At 43.1% G+C, this 24,440-nt stretch overlaps 1 long non-coding RNA gene across 1 annotated transcript in view; it reads left to right on the top strand.

Moving 5' to 3' along the window:
• The first annotated feature begins 3,108 nt into the window (after window positions 1–3,108).
• The window catches only part of LOC136380109 (uncharacterized), a 35,293-nt gene continuing 13,961 nt past the window's right edge, over window positions 3,109–24,440 (top strand). The window contains exons 1-2 of the long non-coding RNA XR_010746843.1: window positions 3,109–3,211; window positions 3,998–4,095. This is a non-coding gene — a long non-coding RNA (uncharacterized lncRNA). The remainder of the gene's footprint in view (window positions 3,212–3,997; window positions 4,096–24,440) is intronic.

Below are 24,440 nucleotides of genomic sequence, written 5' to 3' on the forward strand. Positions count from 1 at the left end.
GGCAAATCCTCTGGTCCCAGTTAAGCCTTCAGATGATTCTAGCTCCTCAATGTTTGAGTCTTCAGCTGAGGCCCAGGGACATGAAACAGAGATAAGCTATCCTTGCTGTGCCCTGTCTGAATTGTAGACCTAAAAAAATAGTGGAATAATAAGTCATTATGGTTGTTTTCTGCCACTAAGTTGTGGGGGTGATTTGTAACACAGCAATAAATGTTTCCAGCCTAGTTGCATATGAATCATCACAAAATTGTATCTGCAAAGCCGACCCCATTTTATAAAACCATCATTCCAAGCTGGATTATTCCACCTCTACCTTCTGAATTGCACTCACATAGTCTTAAGTACTCATAGCAGGTGTGGGTCTTCCACCTGCAAGTACCAAGGGAGGCTCAACTTCACCTTGCTAATGGAGGAGGTCATACGAAGTCTACTGAAGGAGCCACTTGAACAATGAACACTCGCCACTTCTCCCACCAAACCATTCTTAGCCTCTGGAAATATGGCTTTGGTCTCTACCACTCCTTTGGCATCATCCCTTCCCCAATCATCTGGGGGCTTCCTCATCTAACTCCAGAAGCCTAAATTCTAGTCCTTCTGTACCTTCCTAATCTACCCTTCCTTTGACTTCTCTGATACCAACAGCCCTTTGTTCCTCTTTGGTCTGCCTACTGCTTTCTTGATTATTATTATTTTTTAAGCATGTGAGAGTGTGGGACAAATGGGAAGGGAGAGAGATGAGAAGCATTAACTCATAGTTGTGGCATCTTAGTTGTTCATTGATTGCTTTCTCATATATGTACCTTGACTGGAGAGTGTGAGGGGGCTCCAGCCAAGCCAGTGACCCCTTGCTCAAGCCAGTGACCTTGGGTTCAAGCCAGCGACTTCTGGGCTTCAAGCCAGCGATCTTTGGGTTCAAGCCAGCAACCTTTGGGCTTCAAGCCAGCGATCTTTGGGTTCAAGCCAGCAGCCTTTGGGCTTCAAGCCAGCGACCTTTGGGCTCAAGCCAGCGACAATGGGGTCATGTCTATGATCCCACACTAAAGCTGGTGACCCTGCACTCAAGCTGGTGAGCCGGTGCTCAAGCTGGATGAGCTGACGCTCAAGCCAGTGACCTCAGGGTTTTGAACCTGGGTCCTCAGTGTCCCAAGCCGATGCTCTATCCACTGTGCCACCACCTGGTCAGGCTGCTTTCTCTATTTTATTGGCAAATCTTTCCCCTTAACCACTTTTCATCCTGAACCTCTCTCAAAAATCAGCCTTCCTATCTTTCTGACTAAAGAGAAATGGGCTGTCTTGGGCGGGAGTGAGCGTCATGCCCCTGTAGGTGTTGGTAGATACAGAGTGTATCTAGCAGGGCTGGTGTGGGAAAGATTCCAGCAACTGATCAACAATAAAAATCTGTAATTATTGAATGACTTAGATACCAAGATATGTAATTTTAAGAATATTTGGAACCAGGACTATTATAATCTCAGAATTCAAACTCATCAGTCAAAGCTGGACAGGATCTTTGACATAATGTACACAGTCTTACCCAATCTAAAATTTCAACTCCCCCTGTAGAGATGACTCCCATTGTTTTCTCCTGACTAGATCTATTTTCCAAGAACTAGTCCCAGGTTCCCTCCAGGAACTTGTACATCTGTCCCTGGATATATCCCATGCCTTCAAACTAAACTGGCTAAATCAGATGCCCTCTGTTCTCCAAACCTATTCATCCTTCTGATGTCATTATCTCAGTTAAGCACACTATCCTCTGTTTGGATCTCCAAAGAAAATACTAGAATCATTTTTGTCTCTCTGCCCTGTCCTCCAGCTCTATATTTTATTAATTGCCAGGGCTTACTTATCTTTCTTCTTAATGTCCCTCTCACTCTTCCCCTCAGTATCAGTCAGGGTTCCCCAGGAAACAGGATGGAGTGGGGATGGTGGCAAGAGTGGAGGGTATGCACGGCTCGGCACCATGGACTTCTGCTCACCAGTGCTGATCTCACTGTGACCACTGCTGAGTGCCCAACCTGACAGCAGAGAGACCAGCACTGAGCTCCCTAGATGATCCTGGGGTGATTTACTGGTTACCTGGTGGCAGATTGATTACATTGGGCCATTTCCATCACGAAAGGGCCAGAACTTTGTTCTTACTGGAATAGCCACTTAGTCTAAATATGGACCTGCCTTCTCTGCACACAATGATTCTGCCAAAACTACCACATGTGGACTTACAGAAGACTTTATACACCCTCTCAGTATCCCACGCTGCATTGCCTCTGATCAAGAAACTTACTTTATTGCCAATGAAGTACAGCAATGAACACAGACTCATGGAATCACTAGTCTTGCCATGTTCCTCATCATCCTGAATCAGCTGGGTTGATAGAATAGCGGGATGGCCTTTTGAAGACTTAGTTATAAGACCAGCTAGATGGAAATATCTCATGGGGCTGAAGCAGTGTTTGCTAAAATGCTGTATATTCTCTAAATCAGTATCCAATATGTGGTGCTGTTTCTCCCATAGCCAGGAGTCATAACTTCAGGAATTAATGAGGGAAAAGGATTCAAAAGCAAAACTTCTGCTTTCTTTTCTTGTGACCCCAGGCTCTGCTGGTCTAGAGTTCTTAGTTCCAAAGGGAGAAATGCTTCCACCAAGGAACACAATGATTTTATTGAACTGGACATTGAGACCGCCACCCAACCACTTTGGGCTCTGCATGCCTCTTTAGCAGGAGAAAAGAAGGGGACTACTGTCCTGGGAAAAAGATGTGAACATTTCTAAATAAACTTGGTACATTAAAGCACACTTTCTATCAGTTCTTAAAAGAAATAGAAAAAATAAATAAGCATACACACACACACACACACACACACACACACACTGTATATGAAATGAGTCACTTCCAAATTTCCAAGATCGGTATTGGAAGGAGTTGTGATCTTTTTTATGTGTCAAATTGGTTAGAGTACAGTCCCCAATTTTTCAATGAAACATTAATCTAGATGTTGCTGTGAAAGTATTCGATAGGTATGATTAAAGTCCTTAATTGGTTGTCTTTAAGTAAATTATCCTAGATAATTGGTTGTTTCCATCAGTTGAAGGTCTAAGAGCAGAGCTGAGGCTTCCCTAGAGAAGAAGGAACCCACCTGAGATCTCCAGCCTACTTTTCCCGATGGTCTGCCCTACGGACTTCAGACTTTAGCCAGCCCCTACAACTGCGTAAGCCAATTCCCTGCAATGACTCTCTTGATATATTAATATATGTCTCCTATTTGCTCTTCTCTAGTTGAATCCTGACGGATAAAGACATTAGAAACCCCTCTCTACAAAGACCTTCCAAATTTCCCCTTCCCATCTCATAGAGAAACCCAAGAATTAGGTAGGAGCATATGGGCATAATTTTCTCAAGTTAATGGAAGAGAAAATTGTAATAAAAGCTTAGGGTGGATAAGGCAGAGGGGCTCTGTTCCTCTACAAATGAAAGATTAAAATTATGTTGACAAAAGGAATATGAAGTATTTATGTAGACCCATTAAAGGTTAACTAGTCCTTTTTTCTTTGTTTTTTTTTAAATTGAGATATAATTGACATTTAACATTGTATAAATTTAAGATATATAAAGTGTTAATTTGATATATTTGTATATCACAATATAATTACTACCACAGTATTAACACCTCATCAAGTCACATAATTATTATTATTATTATTTTTTTTTTTTGTGTGTGTGTGTGTGGGAAGCATGATCTAGTCTCTTAGCAACTTCGAAGTATATAATGCAGTACTGTTGACTGTAATCCCTATGCTGTGCACTAGATCTCCATGATGTACAATATTTAACTGCTAGTTGCAAGAGTGTGATCCTTGAGGTGCAAGGTGTGTCTACTTTTCTTTCTAGCATATTTGGGGGAAAGCACACTGCACTCTCTAATGGGAGTCCCCTTAATCCTGGATATCCTCTCTTTCCATTGTTGGGTCTCAGAACAACCTTTTCTTTGTACCCAGTGGCAGAAAGTGGAGAGAGAAGAGAAAGGTGCTGCAGACTGCACAGTTTACAGACACAAGAGGGGTCTTGGACCTGGAAAGTTTCGATGAGAGTGTTGGTAAGTCAGAAAAATAGGGTGGGGAGGTGCAGGGACTCCAGAGGGTTGAAAAAAGAAAGAGGATATATGAAAAGAGAGAGAAGAGCTAATGTTAAGAAAGCAAGGGACAGTCACATGGTTATAAGTCAGGGCATGAGGCTTTAGACATTTGCTCAGGGGAAAAGGGCAAAGTCTGGGAAAAGGGACTCAGAGCTTGACTTTCTACACTCTGACTTTATATGGTTCACATTCATCACTGGAACTTTGAGCAGAAAACTGCTTACCTGTGTTTGAGTTCTGAGGTCTAAAATAGAAAAGAGGAGACCCCCATCCAAGATTAGTATCAGGAAACACCTCCTTCATTAGGGCTGCCAGGTGGTCAGTGAGTGGGGACAAAAGAACAGTGCATTTTGCAGGTCCTTTGCAAGGTGACCCAGAGCATAGAGCACTGGGTCGGAGCTACATGGCAGACTTCAGTTCTGCTGAGAAACACCATTTAAATACTCTTTCTGACTAGAAATGAAATGGCTGCTTTGCGAGGATATGAGCTTCTTGTCCCTGTAGGTGCTAATAGGTGCTATGGGGAGGAGTCAAGCAGTCAACTCAGAGGCACCATTCAAGAATGTAGTTTTATAATTATTGAAAGACTTAGATAATAAGATAATGTTAAGCATATTTGGGAGCAAGACTATGAGAAACTCTATTATAATCTCAGAATTAAAACTCAATTTAGAGAGTCAGAGTGGGACTGGATCTTTAAAATCAACTTGTCTTACTTCCCTTCTCTCCCCATTTTATATAAATTTTAAAAAGTAAGGCCCAGAGAGGTGTGATTAACTCCTGTTCACACAGCTAGACAGTGAAAAAGATCTGGTCTAGAACCTGGAACCTGTAGGCATGGTCCATCCTTCAGCATCTTCGCTGGGCTCATTTATATCAAACCTGCCCAGCAATATCTGAAAACTTACTAGAGAAAAAAAAATGGAAACAATTAAACCTTGACAAATGACAGCTTCTTCAGATAGCATTTAAACACAAAGAAATATAAGGAACTCAACTGCTGAAGCTCCTTGATAACATCAAGGAAAAGGAGTCATTTCACATAAATCTCAGAGATGATGTCATTTAAACACACAAGCAGTTAGTGGAAGTTCCAACTCATTATGAAGGAAATGATTCTTATAAATAGTTTTGATCTAGAGATACTATTTGACGTCTTTGAATCATAGATTTCTTTTTCTTTTTTTTTTACAGAGACAGAGAGAGAATCAGAGAGAGGGATAGAGAGAGACAGACAGATAGGAATGGAGAGATGAGAAGCATCAATTATTAGTTTTTCGTTGTGCATTGTGACAGCTTAGTTGTTCATTGATTGCTTTCTCATATGTGCCTTGACTGTGGGCCTTCAGCACACCAAGTGACCCCTTGCTCGAGCCAGCGACCTTGGGTCCAAGCTGGTGAGCTTTTGCTCAAACCAGATAAGCCCGCACTCAAGCTGGCGACCTTGGGGTCTCAAACCTAGGTCCTCGGCATCCCAGTCCGATGCTCTATCCACTGCTCCACTGCCTGGTCAGGCTGTATCATAGATTTCTTGAAGTAGAAAAACCTACCGTAGAGGTCACCTGATCCAGGGCACGCTGATTCTGCAAATGATGGGCAGTGTTAATGTCCCTCTCAACCCTGTGTTTCCATGGTACCAACCACTACTCCAGCATTTTCTATGTTAAAATATATCAAACTGAATGATATTTTGTCTTCCAAATTGAAAGTAGTTTTTCCTAATTATAAACATGCCTATTGTGAAATTTCGAATGATACAGAGGAGTTTAAAAAAGACTTACCAGAAATCTCACCATCAAGATATAATCACTGTTAGCATTTTGAAGAATATCATTCAATCACTTCTCCATGCACACGTGTGTATACTTGCACATCCATATTTTTATAAAATTGGACCTGAAGTAGATAGTGAAGTTTTGTCAATTTTTACTTTCTCTTAACTATTTGTATAGATCTACACTAGTTTCATTTTAATGGCTGCATGATCAACCTTAATGTGCTGTATGAATAAACCTTAATATAATGAGCCAAATCCTGGTTGATGGATTACTGTTCCCAGTTTTTTTTTTTGCTAAGATGGGAGGTTATTTCCTGCATTAGGGAAAGAGGTCATCTTGTTCACCTTTGGGAGGTTGAATCATCCCTGAAAACTAAAAGTAACTTGCTTCTTCCAAAGTGGTGAGCAGGGTGATGTAGGGCAAAGGCTCCTTGCAAAGTGAGTGGGTGGGTGGGAGGTGCTCAACTCTCCTTTGGGAAAGGGAACATGAAAGGGACCGCGGGCTTCCTGGAGAAGCTGCCACACCACAGGGGAAGCCTCAAGGAGAGGTGAACGACTGGAGCCCAGCGGACTTTGGCTGATGTTCAGGTCTGCTTGTAAACTTGCCTGGCAGTGCCCATAGCAATAGCAAGAATTGAGGACCAGACTAGCTCACCCAGGCCAGTTGACCAGGACTCCACTCCTAGTCCCAGCAAGAGTCATGGCTGCCTTAATTCTTTGGTCACTAAATGAGACCAAATGTTCATTTAATTCTGGGTTCTGGGTACAGAATATTTAACCAGCTGAGACTCTGTTCCCACTTCCCCTCACAATTATAGTAAGAGAAAAACACCACCAATGAATTCTCATGGGTGCTATATGAGGTGCGGCTGGGGACCCTCACTCTGGGAACAGCATAGGATACAAAAGTACCACCACTGCCACATCCAGCTGAGGAAGAGGGGAGATGACAGTACAAGAATGAGTACCTTTCTACATATGTCTTTACATATTTATCCCATTATCTCCTTAATAGCAACTGCTCTGAGTGGAATTGCTGGCCCTGTGGGAAAATGCTAAACAAACCTCACAGTAAAGCCGGGTGGTGCCTGGGAAGGATCAGCTGGACAACTGCTGAGAACCTTCCCAGGGTAGCGACTGTTATAGATGTCGCTGCTGTCCAGGGTCTGGTCTTGAAGGTTCAGAAACTTGATCGCATCGGGGCCCTGAATTTAATGGGAAGGAGAAAGCTGACTCGCTCAGAGGACTGGAGGGGGGAAAGCAGAATGCCAAGTGATTAATATATAATGAGATGTATGAGTGCCTTTGGGTCAGCCTGACCAGCCTATCCTTTCTCACCGTGGGAAGCCAAGTCACAATGAGAAGAGTAATGGTAGACCTAGAATAGAGTAAGGAGAGTTAGTTTGGTGATTTGAATGGTGGCCTGATGTATGTTACCTCTCCACAGCATAATATATATCTCTCAAGTGACAGTGGTTAGGTGAGTTGAAAGTACAGGAACTGCTCTGTGGCTAAGTGAACTCCTTACACACTTCCTTATTTTATCTGGCAGTCTCAAGGGTCTTGGGGACTCACAGCTTTTCTTTTTTTAAAAATTTTATTTTTAATTTATTGTGTTAACATGGTTTCAGGTGTCCCACTCAATATGACACCCTCTCCCCCACATTGTGCCCTCCAGGCCCCATGCAAAGTTTCTCTCCATTCTCATTTTATCCCCTTTGCCCCCCCCACCTCCATCCCCTCCCTCCCTCTGGGGGCAGCTAGCCTGTTGTGTGTATCTATGAGTTATGTATATATAATTTGGCTAATCCCGTCACCTTCTTTCATCTCATCTCTTCCCCCTTCTGACAGCTGTCCATCTGTTTATCTGTTTCCTGTCACCCTGCCTCTGTTTCTGTTTTGTTCCTCAGTTTATTGTGTTCATTAGATTCCACATATAAGTGAGATCATACGGTATTTATCTTTTTCACAGATTTTCTTAAAGATAGAGAGGGTGCAGATGGTTCAAAGGACCTAATTTTTTAGTAATCTATCCTCATCTCACTTTTCTATTCATTTGTTTATTTATTTACATATTCAACAAATAATGATTAAACACCATTCAGGTCCTGGGGAGACAGCAGTAAGTAAAATAGACAAAGTCCCTGTTCTCGTAAGGCTCACATTCTAGTAAGGGAGAAAGATAATACACTTATAATTAAATACAACGACAATAATCAAAACAAATATACCATTAAATATATAAGACAACTGCTTACTACAAAAACTTACATATGAAATATTAGATGGCAATATTTGTTATGAATGAAAATTAAATGAGATAAAGGGAAAAAGAGTAATAATGTATAAGTGAAGAACGATCTTTATATGGTGCTCTGGGAAGGTCTTTCTGATAAGGGGACATTTGAACAAAGAACAAACCTCCAGATATCTGGAGGTATTCCTGGTGGAGGGAACAGCGTATGCAAAGGCTCTGAGGCTAGTGCATACCTAAAATAGCAGAGATCAATGTGGCTGAAATACATAAGCAGGGGGAAAAGAAGTGATAGGAAACAGGGTCAGAGAAGTAAGAGTGGTAGGAACCAGATCATGTAGGCCTTTGCAGGACTCATTGTAGACATTGAATTTTATTCCAGATATTTGAAGCCATCAAAGAGTCAGCCTTACCTTTTATAAAAAGAGTCTGGCTGCTGAGTGGTGGATAAACTAGTTAGTCTAATTTGTCAAAAACAGAGCCATTGGCCCTGGCTGGTTGGCTCAGTGGTAGAGCGTCGGCCTGGCATGCAGGAGTCCCAGGTTCGATTCCCGGCCAGGGCACACAGGAGAGGTGCCCATCTGCTTCTCCACCCCTCCCCCTCTCCTTCCTCTCTGTCTCTCTCTTCCCCTCCCGCAGCCAAGGCTCCATTGGAGCAAAGTTGGCCTGGGCACTGAGGATGGCTCTATGGCCTCTGCCTCAGGCGCTAGAGTGGCTCTGGTTGCAACAGAGCGACGCCCCAGATGGGCAGAGCATCGCCCCCTGGTGGGCATGCCGGGTGGATCCTGGTTGGGCGCATGCGGGAGTCTGTCTGACTGCCTCCCCGTTTCCAACTTCAGAAAAATACAAAATAAAATAAAATAAAAATAGAGCCATTAAAGATTATGAAAGGGAGCATGGAGAACCATCAAGACTCATGCTACTCAGGATGTAACCCATGGAAGCCCTGGCTGTGTAGCTCAATCATCCCAAGACACCAAGTGTGTGGGTTCAATCCTTGATCAGGGCACATAAAAGAATGAATGACTAAATAAGTGGAAAAACAACATCAACGAAAATGTGTGGCCCATGGACCAGAAGAATTGGCATCACCTGGACCTTGTTGGACATGAAGAATCTTGGACCCCACCCAGACCTCCTGATTCAGAATCTGCATTTAACAAGATCCCCAAGTGATCTATGTCCACATGGAAGTGTGAAAAGCACTGGTCTAGTCTAATCCTCTCATTTTACATATGATGAAACCAAGAGTCAGTCTGCAGAAGTGACTTGTTTATGATCACAAGGTTGAGTTCATAACAGGGCCAAAGCGAGGGCCCAGGTCTCCTGACTCTGGTGAGTCTACTTTCCACAGCCTCACAGAGCTGAGATTATTATATCTATTTATTCAGTCAATCAGTCAAAAATTCACTCACTCACTAAGGCACCATCCCATAGTCATATATAATTATCTCACGAACAATTTTTACTGGTTAGGAACTCAAGAGCCAGTCAAGAGAAACTGATGAAAGACTAGGGAAATCTAACTTAACTGACTGTAGCATGCACAGGGTACAAGAACAGATGTTGGAGACTTTCAGGAGTATAGATGTTTCTTTATTGGCCAGTTTAACCTGCGCAGGGGTGAATTCCCAGGTGTCCGAAGACACCATACCCACAAGGAGCTACAAATGGGAATCACGCCTGGCGCTTACAGCTAGGTCCTTATATATCCTAAGTAAGCAAGCATTATACAGAAGCAGATGTGGCAATTACCTATTCGCTAAGGGGGGCGCACACAGCATAGCAACAGGGGCTGGGTCTAGCTCATTGGCGAATTTCAAACATAAACTTCTGATAAGGGTCTCTAATCAATGGAATGCAAACGTTTGTCTTCCTTTGTTCTCAGCCTTACAGGGTCCCTATCATTACCTCCCTGTCTCTGCTCCTACACTCTGGCAATCCCAGCACACTTTCCTGAATCTAACATTTTGATCTTTTCTTGGTCCTTACACTGACCACCTATACTGATTTTTAAAAAACCTACCACGAGCAACTATAGACTTCAGCAGCAATATTTCCCCCGACCCATTTCATCATCTGCTGATGTTTGCTGGAAATGCCCAGGATGGCTAGGTGTGGTACCCCCTGACATCTGTCTTCCTCCAGAAGGGTGGAGAAAAGCAGAAATTTCATTGTCTTCTCAGCAGAAAATCCCCTATGGCCTGAAGAAAAATTTTCTTTTAAATCTCTATGTGGGTACCACCCAGGATCTTGGAGATTAGACATTGAAACCCAGGTCATGTCCCAAAAGGAAAGAGTCAAGATAGGAAGGATCTATTTTAAGGGATTGATAGGGTGAATGGCTGGAAGTTTCTACAATGGAAGAAAAAGGTGGGGTTATCATCTCTGTCATTGCTATTATTGTTGTTGTTATCAAAAACTTGTAAATAGTGCTCTTAAATTATTGTCCCTTTGAACAATAAAGGAGATAAAGGAGACTGAGTGCATTTGCAAATCCAAAGGGAATATTGTTATACTCCAGCAGCTTTGCTTTAAGACAAGCAGCTCAGCACTGACTTTGGGGACCAGGGCAATTCCAGGGGCAGGGTTATGTGCGTTGTCTGAGGACTGAAGAGGGTAAGAGGCCCTTTAAAGAAATGGTTCTGGCGGAGTGAGAAGGGCGCTTCTAAGGAGAGACACCCCACTCTCTAGGAGGCTATTTGAGCTGCTCAGGAGGTAGATATCAGGAGAGAGGGTGAGAGAAGGAAAGGGGAAAGATGAAGTAGATGGGAGATACTGTGGCATTAGACTCCCACGCTAGGGCAGAAGGCAGGGCTCGGAGTTGTCTCTAAAAGATCGAGCTTGAGGGGGTGGAGGAATTTGTGGGTAACCTGGGAAGTTATTCTGTTTCTACATTTATAAGGGATATTAGCTACTGCTCACCCTCTTCCACCCCTTGTCTCAGTATTCAGCATAAACAATAGCTTATTTATTTCCCACCCATTATAGTAAGATGTGGGCAGGTCTCGTGGGGCAGTGCTCCCACAGAGCTGTCTTCTAGAGACATGGGCATTTTGGCTGGGCCCCTGTGGTAACTTCACCATCTTGGAATCCTTTGCTTCCAGCCAGAAAAGAAAGTAAAGCTTTTCCTTCACCACCATGAACTATGAGTGACACATAACTTTCGCTAGTTTCTGTTGGTGAGGATTAGTCATGTGGCCCCATCCAGCCTCCAGGGACTGGGAAAACTAGCTCACTGAGGACCCTAGCGCCTGGCTAGGGAACACAGCCAGCACGCTGCCACAGGCTTGATTCATGTGAGGCTGGGAAGGCTGCGCTGCCTACACTTGTGTGGCTGCTCAGGAGACTGGTCCACTGGCAGGAGTCTGCTAAGAGTGGAGAGCTGGCCCTGGCCGGATAGCTTGGTTGGTTAGAGTATCAGCCCAAAGTGCAGAGGTTGCTGGTTCGATCCCTGGTCAGGACACATACAGGAACAGATTGATGTTTCTCACTCTCTCTCCCTCCCCCCTCTCGTTAAAATCAATAAAATGAAAAATAAAATGGGGAGCTGGCCCTGGCCGGTGGTGCAGTAAATAAAACATCCTACCAGAGTGCCAAGGTTGCAGGTTGGATTTCAGGGTCACTAGCTTGACCTTGAGACTATTGGTTTGAGCCCTGGTAAGGGCATTTTGAGACATAATCAATGGGGGGACAACTAAGTGGAGCAATGAGTTTATGCTTCTCTCTCTCCCTCTCTCTTCCCCCCCCCAAAGAAAGGAAGGAAGGAAGGAAGGAAGGAAGGAAGGAAGGAAGGAAGGAAGTAAGAAAGAAGAAAGAAAGAAAGAAAGAAAGAAAGAAAGAAAGAAAGAAAGAAAGAAAGAAAGAAAGAAAGAAAAAGAGACTGGGAGATCATGAGAGAGATGGGAATTTCCTTGAAGCCTCTGCTCCAAACCCCATTCGCTGAGCTGTACGCACTGTCCCTGGTCAGGACTGGGTCTGGTCCCCGGGACCTCTGCAGTTCATCAATGCCCCTGTAAATGGCAGAGCCCTGTACTCCGCTATTTATTGTGGCCAGGTTGTACAACCTTCAATGCTCCTTTGATGATGAATATTCAGGGTCTTTGGATTCTCTCCCTGTTTCTACCAGTACCTTGATCTCAGGGCAGTCCCTTCTTCCTGGGCCCTAGTTCCCTAGCTACACAGGGAGGGGGTTGGTCAAGATCACCTTTCCTGTTCTTTCCAGGACTCAGAGTTTATCTCGCCTTAGGGACTAGGTTGAACCAGCCCATTTCTACTTCTCCTGAGCTCTTGGAAAGGACTGAGATCTAAAAATCCTGGTGTTATTGCTGTGAGTTTTGGCCCTACCTAGTCCTGCTCAAAATTACATAACAAAGCCGGGGATTCTTTCAGCTGGCCAGTGGCTGGCATTCAGTAGCTGGCAGCTATCCAAGACAAGCAGGCCCTAAACGGGTGGAGGGAGAGGCCCAAGGGCTGTCCGAATGGCCGGAAGTCCGATTTCAAGGCAGCAGAGTGTGCTGCCTGGCTGGGCCTTTTTGAGACTCAGGTGTGAGCAAGGCTGGAGCACCTGTGGATATGAGACCAAGATCATTAGTCTGGGTCCCATTAGGCAGCAGATGCGCACTCAGAAGTATTTAACTGGGGGAGGGGGCAGAATAAGAGCTTGTTGGAGAGACTGTCTACAAAGGTGTGGCCATAGTTAAGGAACCAACGCAGAATGGTGAAGCACCCAGGGACTAGGACCAGGCCTACAGGGCTAGGGACAGAAATGTGGCTGGGGTCTGTGAGAGCTGGAGTAGTGGCAGAGGAGCCTCCCCCAGGGGCCGGAGCCACAGAGGAGTGTGACTGCTGCCAGAGCGCCGCAGTAAAGCAGGAGCAAGGCGGCCTGGAGGAGGGCTGGTGCAGTGCGGAATAAATACGTCAGCTTGGAATCTTTTGCCAGTGACTCCCATTGGCTGAACCCAACAGGAAGTCAAAGGAACAGGGAGCCTGTTGATGCAGTTACGGAGAACACAGAGCCCACGGAGCAGGGCGGGGATACGTGGTGAGGCGCATGAAGAGTAATCAAGACAAGAGTATTGAGTCTCACCTGGTCCCCACTGTTTCTCCCTATGTCTGTAAGAAGAGTTTGAACGGCCCGAACTGGGTGGTATACTCCTTGAAGTTCCAACCATGTGGGTGGACAGCAATAGTACTGAAGATAGTGACATTATCTGGTTTCTGTAACCATGTTCTCCTGCACTGATATCCAGTTACCTAGAGCGTTTTCCACGGCATCTGAAGGAGCCAGGGCGAATTCTCTGCATCTTACATTCACGATTTCTTTTAGGTACAGATTTGGACTCTGTTCCGCCTTTTTCCTGAGTGGTAACACTAGCTGCTCTGTCAGTCCTGTGAGAGTTGGAAGAGTGGGATAAATTTAGACCACAGAGTTATTGTACTGGAGCCAACATTTTAGATACTTGATTTTTAACATGACCTTGACCCCATGCCTTGCATAACCACATATTCCCTGTCCTCAGCTTGGTCAGCTTCTCCGTCTCTCGCCCCCCTGCTCATATGTATGTCCCCCGCCCCAGCAGCTATGAATAGTTGGTGTGTACAATAAGACTGGGTGTTGGGCTATAGTCAGTTCCCACTCCATCAGATACCATCACTGTCAAAACAAAGTTGGCTATGTGAAAACCCTCACCATTCCTCCTGCCTCCTTTTGGAATGCACTGTTCTGACTACAAGTACAAAGCAGCAATTTATAAGCATGAGTTGGTGCAGAAAACAAGACTCAAAACCAAGAAAATGAATACGATATGGCATAACATGAAATTCAGAGCTGTAAACAGGGAGACAAGGATGGAATCAGAATAAAATGACGTTTTGAGATTAATATACATAAAATATGAAGGCCAAGAAACCAAACCTTAGACATTTCTTTTATTTCTCTGCATAGCCAAGTTAACTATAGAATTACAGTCAATAGATTATTATCCTCTGGAATTTTAAAAAGGCTTTAAACAAATGTGTTTGTGCGTTGGCCATGTTTTCCAGTACTATTAAAAAAGAAAAAAGATATGAAATAATTTTTCTTTTTTACTCTGTAGTATAGTGTACTGGTTTGAATCCGTGGCTTGCAACCTATTAATAAGACATGAAATTAATTTCATGGAGTAGGCTCAACATTTTTCAAAAAGTGAAATAGATGGGTCCTAGAAATATTGGGAGGAACACTTTGTAAAGTATATGATTGTCTAACCCCTGTGCTGTACACCTAAAATCAATACAAAGTAATATTTGAAAGCAAACTGTAATTGAAAAATAAAAACTTAAAAAATGAAACAATTGGATATAAACATCAGAGTATATTACATATAATAAATCTAAACATTGGCTAACACACACAGACAACCGTCTGCTGGGTGTTGAGTAGAATGCACTCTTCACCTCGGGCCTCAGGTCCTGAAGTTGGCTGAGTGCCAGGCCCCTTACGTATTTTCTTGTTCCAGACAGCTATTAATCTTCTGAGTGGTCTCCTCTAGACAGCTGTCCTCTCCGGCCATGGTATCTTCATGTATAGAGTGATAACAATTGGACTGAGTGAAGCCTAAGAGCCTTTCAATTCTCCCATTTAACATGAATTTATTAAGCACCAACTAGGTGCCAAGGACTGGGCATTTAGGAGCAAACAAACAAAGACCTTGCCCTCACTGAGTTTATATTCTGGTGGGGAGATGGTGACAATAAATAAATGAATAGATAAAATGTTGAGTGGTCATAAGTGCAATGAAGAAAAACAAAGCAGGATAAGGAGACGACAGAGTACCGAAGGGCATGAGGGGATGTCACTTTAAATGGCATGGCCAGCGGAGACATTTTTAGTAGAGACATTAAGAAAGAACATTAAGGGATCAAGCCACACATATCTCGGGGAAGAGTGGGCTCTGCTGAGGCTACAAAGTGCTGACCTCACCCAAGGAAGAGGCCAGCATGGCTGGAGCAGAGGGGCCTGGGGTAGGGGCAGGAGAGCAGGTCGAGGGAGGTGACAGGCCCCTGGAAAAGAGGCCAGGGAAGGGTTTTGACCTGATGTGACTCATGTTATAAAAAGAGCCCTGTCCACTATAGGAGTTTATGTAGGAGACTTCTGGAATAGTTCAGAAGCAAAATAATGATATATTCTAGAGTGGTAAAGAAAGAGTAGGTGAGGATTCTTAGCAATGTGAGACGGTAGGATGAGTAGAATTTGTTGACGCTTATTTATAAAGTGAGGGAGAAAGAGGAACGTAAGATGAATTGAAAGTGAGACCTGAGGCCCTGGAAATAGAGAATTTCAATTCATGGAAATAATGAAGAGGGTGGGAGAAAAAGACTTTGGGGAAGGGAAGATGAGGTGGAGGATACTTGTGGAACACTCATTAGCTAAAGATGTCATAGCACTCAGAAATCTTAATCTGAGGAGAGGCCTGGGAAGTGATCAGAAAGCCGTAGGACGGGACCGGGTAACCCAGGGAGTGAGTAGTCACAGAGAAAAGAAGCCCCAGGACTGATCCCCTGGCCCATCCAACAGATAGAGGCCTGGACAATCAGAAGAACCAGCAACATGGTTTGACTCTGAGGCTCTTTCCAGAAGAGGCTGCTGAATGAGAACAGAAAAATCTGAAAAATGTGGGGTTTTTTTGAAACAATTAACATGATTTTCCTATGAATCATTTCTAAAATCGTCATTCCTGATTACAGGGGTGCCCCCTTATCTATGGCTTTATTTTCTGTGCTTTTAGTTACCCACGTCCAAGCACGTTCCAAAACTATTAAACAAAACAATTTCAGAAATAAACAATTCATAAAATTTAAATTGCATCCCATCCTGAATAGCATGATGAAATCATGCATTTTACCATTTTATATCAGAAAAGGAAGGAGGGTAAGTACAATATAATAAAATATTTTGAGAGAGACCACATTCATATAACTTTTATTACAGTATATTGTTTTACTTGTTTTATTTTATTGTTAGTTATTGTTGTTAATCTCTTACTGTGCCTGATTTATAAATTAAACTTTATCTTAGATATGTATGTATAGGAAAAAACATAATATATATATAGGGTTCAGTACTATCTGAGGTTTCAGGTATCCACTGGGGGTCTTGGAATATATCTCCTGCAGGTAAGAGAAACTGCTGTTTCAAGCTCAGTAGATTGCTGATGGGTTAAATGGAAATGTGTATATTTTTTTAAGTGAGAGGAAAAGAAACAGTAAGGCAGACTCCCTCCCCAACTGAGATCCACCTGGCAACCCCATCAAAAGCCAGTGCTCCAATACTGAGCTATTTTTAGCACCTGAGGCTGACACACTGGATCCTCAGTACCTAGGGCCACGCTCAAACCAATTGAGCCACTGGCTGCAGGCGAGGAAGAGGGAGAGAAGAGAGGGAGGAGGGGAGAAGCGGATGGTTGTTTCTCATGTGTGCCCTGACCAGGAATTGAACCCTGAATGTCCATACACTGGCTGATGCTCTATCCACTGAGCAACCGGCCAGAACCAAAATGTGTATTCTTTAACTCAAGGTTTCTCCCAGTTTCTTGGTGTTGTGAAAAATATTGGGTAAGTTAAAACTTATTTGTTTTCAGCAACCAATTCAGTCCGGTGCAAATCGGTCCCCAGGGCTTCCCCGAGCCCTGTGCTCTCAAGTCCTGAGCTTGGTGGGGAGGCAGTGAGGGGAGAGTTTTCTTTCTTTCTTTTTTTTTTCTGTAGGCAAGAGAAAAGGTGTAGCTCTCAGTACATGACTTTCCAGTGCTTCTCGGGCTTCAGGATTAGCTCTCCAACCAGGAGCAGAACAGTTTCAAGTTGAAGGAATGGAATGCAAGCCTTGGCTTGTTAAAACTTGTCCTTTTAAAAAAGAATTCCAAACTGCACCATTCAGAAGAATGCATGGTGTTGCAGGGTGTGTCTTTCTGTTTGTGCTGGATTTTGATGGCAGTTTATATCAACCATTTAGAAGCAACAACAGTTGGAAGGTTGTGGTGGCCACAGTGAGATTAGAGGGGAGAACAGCAGGCTGCTATATTAAGAACAGCCACAAAGGGAACTAGCAATTGTTGCACCCCAGGAAAACTTCCTAAACTGCTCCCACCACCATTGTCCTCTGCTCATTGGGCCCCTTTCCTCCCCCTGACAACATATTCTCTAATTCTATTGTGACTTCTTTGGGCACTCAAGCCAGGACCCCATGCATTCCAGGAACTGTCCCTGGACCTTCACAATCCTTTTCTCACACCCCCTTGCTCTTAGAGCACCCAACTCCTAACATCATTACCACTGGTGTGCGGGACAGATAGATTTGGAAGCTTACCACCCAGTAAGCACAGGATGGTGAAATACTGTCTGAATCATGTACTTGTCGGACTAGAGAATGGGCAGGCTGCTCTTTGGTCTCCCCAGCTCTGCTCTCCTAATCACCAGGGTGGAAAGAGGACAAGGGAAGAGGACCGGCACTGGAACCAATCAACAGCCTAATATAAAGTCTGTTTTTGTTCCTGGCTACCCTGCTCTGGCTGTGTATTATTTTTAAAAGCCCATCCCTAGTTTCCTGTTGCTTGTAGTACAGGGATTAACCTTGGTGGCCTCTCATTCAAAGTCTCACACCATTTAGACTTTCCACAATAGTGAACCATATCCTCTTCAACATCCATGTGTGTGTGTGTGTGTGTGTGTGTGTGTGTGTTGCTGTGTGTGTGTGTAAGTACATGCACACACACATTTCGACATTCTATTCTCTGTGGCTACAAGGACTCTACCCCCAAAGTCTTCCCACATCTCTGGGCAGTTGTCCAAGTCTTTCCCTTGTCCCTTGGCTCTCAAATCCATTTCCCAAACCTAAATTACCCTGTTTTCTGGACCATCAGAGCACTTTATAATATGACTTGCCACAGCTAGTACTCAAGCTAGCTGTGTGGGCTTCTGTCTCTCCCTCCTCCCCTAAATGCCCAGACATACAAGAAACTGAGCTCTTTGAGGACAAATTAGCTCTAGTGACAGTCACATGGTAGGGGCGCGCACCTTCACAGAATCAGATTGAGATTTTGCTAATTAAAAATGGTACCAGTCTAGCAGCTCATGTTGTAATTTTCCCCAAAAAAGGAAAAATCTTTTATCTTAAAAAACAAAGAAAACCTGGCACATAATCTGAGCATTGTTCATGTCAAATGTCCTCTGACTATGGTTTCAGAAGGTGGTGGCCAGACACTTGGTCAAGGCAGCTGCCTGAACACAGACTTGTGAAGATGCACCCCACATGCTCAGTGATCATGCCATTCTCCTGCTAGAAATTTATCCTGAGGAATAATTAAGTATGCTGGTAAAGATTTAACCACAAGGGGAAAAAACAAAATAAATGCCCCCCAGAAAAATATAGACTGAAACATCAGGGTAAATCTGTGTAAGGAGAATATACTCTGCATTCAATAAAAGTTATATTCTAAAGGCACATTATTGACATGGAAAAATGTTTATAATTTATTGTTAAGTTAAAAAAAATCAGGTTACAAAACATTCAATTTTTATAATAAAAACCTACCATGGGTATATGCAGAGGATAAGGGCTGGGAGGGTATATGTCAAAATGTTAATAGTAGTTATCTCTGGGTAATAGGATTATGACTAATATTTATTGATTCTTTTAGATTACTTGTTTATTTCTACAGTGAACATGTGTTTCTTCATTAATATAGAGAGAGGTGTGAAATAGAGTACATAGGTCTTTTATATATTTATTCATTTTTTAGAGGAGAGAGAGAGAGAGAGAGAGAGAGAGAGAGAGAAGGGGGAGGAGCAGGAAGCATCAACTCCCGTACGTGCCTTGACCAGGCAAGCCCAGGGTTTCGAACCAGCGACCTCAGCATTCCAGGTCGATGCTTTATCCACTGCGCCACCGCAGGTCAGGTGAGAGAGGTGTGAAATAGGCAGCAGAGAGCTGTGGATAAGGACATAAGCTCATTGGCACACAACTTGAACTGCATTTCATCTGTCAATAACTTGCTGCATGATTCTGAAGTAAGTTGATTAACTTTTCTTCTTCTGTAAAATGTGTAGAACAGTAGTGTCTGAGGCAATTCAATGGAGAAAACATAATCTTTTAAACACATGGTCCTGGAGCAACTGGACATCACATCCAAAAACCTGAATCTAAGCATAGACCTTACATCCTTCACAAAAGTTAACTCAAAATGGACTGTGGGCCCTGGCTGGTTGGCTCCGTGGTAGAACGTCGGCCCAGCGTGTGGAAGTCCCAGATTCGATTCTTGACCAGGGCACACAGGAGAAGTGCCCATCTGCTTCTCCACCCTTCCCCTCTTCTTTCTCTCTATCTCTCTCTTCCCCTCCCGTAGCCAAGGCTCAATTGGAGCAAAGTTGGCCCGGTTGCTGAGGATGGCTCCATGGCCTCCACTTTAGGCACTAGAATGGCTCCGTCCACAATGGAGCAACAGCCCAGATGGGCAGAATATTCACCCCTGGTGGGCATGCAGGGTGGATCCTGGTCGGGTGCATGCAGAGGTCTGTCTGACTGAGTCCCCACTTCTAACTTCGGGAAAAAAAATTGTGGACCTAAATGTAAAACACAAAACTATTAAATTCTTAGAAGATATCATAGGAGCAAATTAGATGACTTTGGGTATGGCCATGATTTTTTAGATACAACACCAAAGGTACCATGATGAAAGAAAGAACTTTTATTAAAATTAAAATTTTCTGCACTGTGAAAAACACTGTCAACACAATAAGAAGATAAACCACAAAGTAAGAGAAATATTTGTAAAAGACACATCTGATAAAGGACTGTTATAAATATACAAATAATTCCTAAAACTCAATAAGAAGATACACAACTTGATTAAGAAATAAACACCTCACTGAATAAGATATACAGATGACAAATAAGCATATCAAAAGATGCTCAATACCGTATATCATTAAGGAATTGAAAATTAAAGCAACAACGAGATACCATTACACACCTATTAGATTGCTAAAATCCAAAATACTAACAATACCAAATGCTGGTGAGGATGTGAGCAATAGAAGCTCTCATTCATTGCTGCTGGGAATACAAATTGGAAAAGCCCACTTTAGAAGACAGTTTGATTTATCTTATAAAACTAAATGTATTTTAACCATTTGTTTTAGATAGCTCAGGCTGCCATAACAAAATACCATTGACTGGGTGCCTTAAACAATAGAAATTTATTTTCTCACAGCCCTGGAAGCTGGAAGGTCCAAGATAAAGATTCCAGACGATTCGGTTTCTTGTTCGGCTTTCTTCCTGGCTTGCAGAGGGCCACCTTCTCACTATGTCCTCACATGACTTCTCCTTACATGATGAGAGAAAGAGAGAAAGAGAGAGAGTGAATGCTCTATTGTTTCTTTCGGTCAAGACAAAAATCCTATCTGATCAGGGCCCCCCACTTATAACCTCATTTGACATTAATTATTTCTTTACAGGCCTCATATCCTAATACAGTCATGGTGAAGGTTTAGGCTATAACATGTGAATTTGGAGGGACACAAACATTCAGTCCAAAACACTATACCATCCAGCAATTGTGCTCTTTGGTATTTACTTGAATGAATAAAAACTTATGCCCACACAAAACCTGCACAAATGTTTACAAAGACAAGGTGTTATTTAGTAGATGAATGGCTAAAGAAACTGTTATACATCCAGACAATAGAATATTATTTAACACTGAAAATAGATGAGTTATAGCCCTGGCTTGTTTGCCCAGTGGATAGAGCACTAGCCTAGTGTGTGGACATCCCAGGTTCAATCCCCAGGCAGGGCATATGTGAGAAGTGACCATCTGCTTCTCTTCCCCTCTCTCTCCCGCTTCTCTACCTCTTTCCCTCTCACAGCCAGTGAATCCGTTGGTTCAAGCGTTGGCCCCAGACGGGGGTTGCTGGGTGGATCCAGTCAAACCGCATGTGGGAGTCTGTCTCTCTATCTCCCTTCCTCTCACTTTAAAAAAAAAAAAAAAAGGAAAGAAAAGAAATTAGCTATTAATCCATGAAAAGATCTGGGAGAAATGTAAATACTTATTACAAGTGAAGAAGTCAATTTGAAAAGGCAACATATTATATAATTTCAACTATGTGACTTTCCAGAAATGCACAACAATGGAGGCAATTAAAAGATGACTGGTTGCCCAGGGGTTAGGGAGAGGGAGGGATAAGGAGGCGGGGGACAGAGGAACTTTAGAACAATGAAAACTATTCTGTATGATACTATGATGGTGGATTCAGGTCATTATATATTTTTCAATAGCCATAGAATGTACAACATTAAGAGTAAACTCTAATGTAAACTTTGATGTGTCAATGTAAGTTTATCAATTGTAGCAAATGGACCGCTCTGGTGCTGAATATCTATAGTGAGGGAGGTTGTGAGTGTGCAGAGACAGGGCTAACATGGGAACTTTCTGTACTTTCCGCTCAATTCTGCTATAAACCTAAAACTGCTCTAAAAAAAAAGTCTTATTTTTAAAAACGTCTCTACCTCACTGAATTGTTGTGACTGACTGGAAAAGTCCAGGGACTACCTACTCATAACTCGCAGAGCCTGGTGTATTCTAGATGTTAAATAAATATCATACTTGTGAATGGGTAAGCGAGGGACTTGATCCCTGATTTAAGCTTGAGGATAAATGAGGTTGCTGAGGGAGAAGGCATAGAGAGGAGAAAGGGCCAGGCCTGGGTCTTACAGCCCTCTAAACTGAAGAAGTGGCCAGATAGGAATCAGGAGTGTTTGATGTCTGATGACCAAGAAAATAGAGTATTTCAAGAAGGAGAAAGTGGCCAACTAACTGTGCTTGGTATTCTGCTGAGAGGTTAAAGGGAAGGAGGAGGTGTGAGAGTGTTTTTCAGGCAACAGAGACCTGAGGTTACCTAATAGATGCAGCTCTTGTAGAGTGGGAAGGGTCAGGATAGGAGGGGAGGGAGTGGGTAGCCACATGGTGGCAGCTGAAGAATAACTAAAAGGTCAGGAAACAAGACAGAGTACACCAATTTTTAAGAACCTTGGGAAGGGAGCAAAAAGATGCATTATTAACCAGAGGGAAGCTTCTATTTGTTTTCTTTTTATGATGAGAATGACTGGAATATGTTTAATTTACTGATAAGGAAGGGTGCTTCCCCGTGTCCATGAGGGGCAGGGAAGAGCCCGGGAGCAGGTGGCAGGGTGAGGCATCCCCATCAGAGATTTCTATTTTGTTTGTACAGTAGGGAGCACGATCATTTGCTAAGAGTGAAGAGAATTTAAAGAGATGTGGGAATGGGAACAAAGTGGAGAAGGTTTGAATTGGTCTCTGTGGAGAGCGGAACAGCCATAGACGAAAACATGCTGAAGGATCATGGAGTCCTATACATGCTGCATTTCTTCTGCAAGTTCTTCCTGCTACTCATTCGACAGCCAAGGATACTGAGACCCAGAGAGGGGAAGCAATTTGCCCAAATTCACACAGCAAGTTAGTGGCAAAGCTTTGACTGGAGTCAGGGGTTTTCGCTCTCAGTTAAAGGCACTTTCATCACACAGTGCAGTCATCTTCCTCTGTCCGCTCTTCACCCTGTGCAGTTGTGTCAGGCTCTTTTCAAAAGGTGGGCTCCTGGGTATTACTAGGTATTCTGTCACCCCTTCACACAAAGCCTGGCACATATCAGGTGCTAAAGTAATATTTTCTCAGTGAATGAATGATTAGAGATCAGGCTGCCTTTCTGTCTCACTCTTTTTTTTTTTTTTTTAGTAGGAGGTGGGGAGGCAGAGAGACAGACTACTGCATGTGCCCTGATCATGATCCACCGGGCAAGTCCTCTGTGGAGCAATGCTCTGCCCACATGGGGTGTTGCTCTGTTGCTCAGCAACCAAGCTACTTTAGTACCTGTGGCAAAGCCATGGAACCATCCTCAGCACCTGAGTCAGCTTGCCCAAACCATTTGAGCCATGGCTGCAGGAAGAGGAGGAGGAGGAGGAGGAGGAGGAGGAGAAGAAGAAGGAGGAGAGAGAGAGAGAGAAAGAGAGAAAGAGATTAGGGGAGGGGTGGAAAAGCAGATGGTCTCTTCTCCAGTGTTCCTTGACTAGGAATAGAACCTGGGACTTGCACAAGCCAGATCAATGCTCTACCACTGAGCCAACTGGCCAGGGCCATCATTCTTTTTTAAAAGGAAGTCTTTCCTTTATATAACTTGCCCCCTCACCCATATTTCAGAATAAACCAAGGGTAGAGCAGGACGGGTGCCTAGTCTTTTTGTCATTTAAGGTAGCACATATCAATTCCTACAATAGCTACCTTTCTTTTCTTTTTTTAAAAATTTTATTTAGAAAATTAAATTTAACAGGATGACATTGATCTTGTTAAATTAAGGTTTCAGGTAAACATTTCTATAGCATTTGAACTGTTGATTATTTTGTACAGAAGTACCTTGAGATACGAACAGACCAACATACATTTTTTAAGATACGAGCTGCGGCTTGGTCCGTATTTTTATTCGAGATCTGAGAGAAATTCCGAGATACGAGTCATGATTTGGGAAGCTGCCGCTAGATGGCGCGTTGGCGCACGGGTCCAGTATCAGCATTTTGATTTACGAGCTGACTGACTTACGAGCTCGGTTACATAACAAATTAAATTTGTATTTCAAGGTACCACTGTATATCCATTATACAAAGTCAAATAATTTTCTGTCACCTTATAACTGTCCTTCTTTACACCCCTCCCCCACATCCCTTTCCGCCTGGTAACCACTTTACTTTTATCTATGTATATGAGTCTCAGTTTTATATCCCACCTATGTGTGAAATCATATAGTTCTTACTTCTTCTGATTTACTTATTTCATTCAGTATAACGTTCTCAAGGTCCATCCATGTTGTAAATGTCACTATGTCATTATTTCTTATGGCTGAGTAGTATTCCATTGTATATATGTACCACATCTTCTTTATCCAATCCTCTATCGAGGGACACTTTGGTTGTTTCTATGTCTTGGTCACTGTGAATAATGCTGTGATGAACATGGGGCTGCATGTGTCTTTACGTACCAGTGTTTTTCAATTTTAGGAGGAGATACCCAGTAGAGGGATTGCTGGGTCATATGGTAGTTCTATTCTTAATTTTTTGAGAAACTACCATACTTTCTTCCATAATGGTTGGATTAGTTTACATTCCCACCAGCAGTGAATGAGGGTTCCTTTTTCTGCACAGCCTCTCCAACACTGTTATTACCTGTCTTATTGATA

This window comes from Saccopteryx leptura, chromosome 8, assembly GCF_036850995.1.
Source record: "Saccopteryx leptura isolate mSacLep1 chromosome 8, mSacLep1_pri_phased_curated, whole genome shotgun sequence".
Taxonomy (NCBI): domain Eukaryota; kingdom Metazoa; phylum Chordata; class Mammalia; order Chiroptera; family Emballonuridae; genus Saccopteryx; species Saccopteryx leptura.